The following is a 1,053-nucleotide window of genomic DNA, read 5'->3' as shown; positions in this document are numbered from 1 at the left end:
AATAAGAATTATACTTCATCAAGTATATATTATTCTTTAACCAATAGTGAATAAACCTAATAACTTAGTGCTAGAGAGTGTATCAATTTTGTAAATAGTTAAATTTTGAGTTCTTTGCATATAATTATTGCTTTAATGAGGTTTATGAAATTCTTAATGCTCACTGTTACTATAAGAGTAATGCTTCATTCTTCAAATAAATTTACCATAAAAAAAGTAAATTTTTTTTTGAAATTGTAGAGAAAAAGTTTCAATTTTTACAATAAAATTGTAGATTTTGAGTCTGTTTGGGGCAACTGTAGTTTATCCAACTTATGCTATCAGCTACATATCTGCAGTTGATTCTGATAAGTTAGTTAGTTGTTTATTTTGTGGGTTTGAAAATAACTTATTCTAGATAAATAATCATTTTGGCCAGCTGAGAAATTAATAAAATAAAAGAAGATTTACATTTATACCACTCAATTACTACTTTTGCATATCTAACAACCAATTTAATTTGCACAAACCCACGCCCACATATATATGAAATAAACATAGAGACTAAGTCATTAAGTTTAAGCGTTAGACATACAAATAAGAAAAAAAAAAGTACAAAATTGGCCCTGTAACTCTTAGAAATATTTTATTTTTTAATATTAATTGAAATAATACTAAGGAGAAATATTCTAACACATAAAAGTTGGGACTAAAATAATCTTATATAAAGTCATGATTATTTTGGCCTTTATATAAATACATGATAATTGTGTGTTATATATGCAAATGCCCCAAAATAATCTTTCTCCATGATATGATACAAGAAAAAGATAAATTAAAGAGACATTTTTTTTCAAATTCATAAAATTTGATCATGACAGACGTAAATACATTGGTTTCAATAGTTCAAAAAAAATCACCCGGGTGGTTGATTTATAATTATCAATGTTTTGAACGGTCGTATGTAATTATACTCAAAACAAAACCCAAACCTGACCCAAAATTTTCCATCAAAATAAATCTAATATGCAAATGAAAACATTATAAGTAGATGCAAATTAATTCAATTAAAAA

The sequence above is a fragment of the Phalaenopsis equestris genome, unplaced genomic scaffold (assembly GCF_001263595.1).
Source record: "Phalaenopsis equestris unplaced genomic scaffold, ASM126359v1 Scaffold000054, whole genome shotgun sequence".
Classification (NCBI taxonomy): domain Eukaryota; kingdom Viridiplantae; phylum Streptophyta; class Magnoliopsida; order Asparagales; family Orchidaceae; genus Phalaenopsis; species Phalaenopsis equestris.
This window is presented reverse-complemented; position numbering follows the sequence as displayed.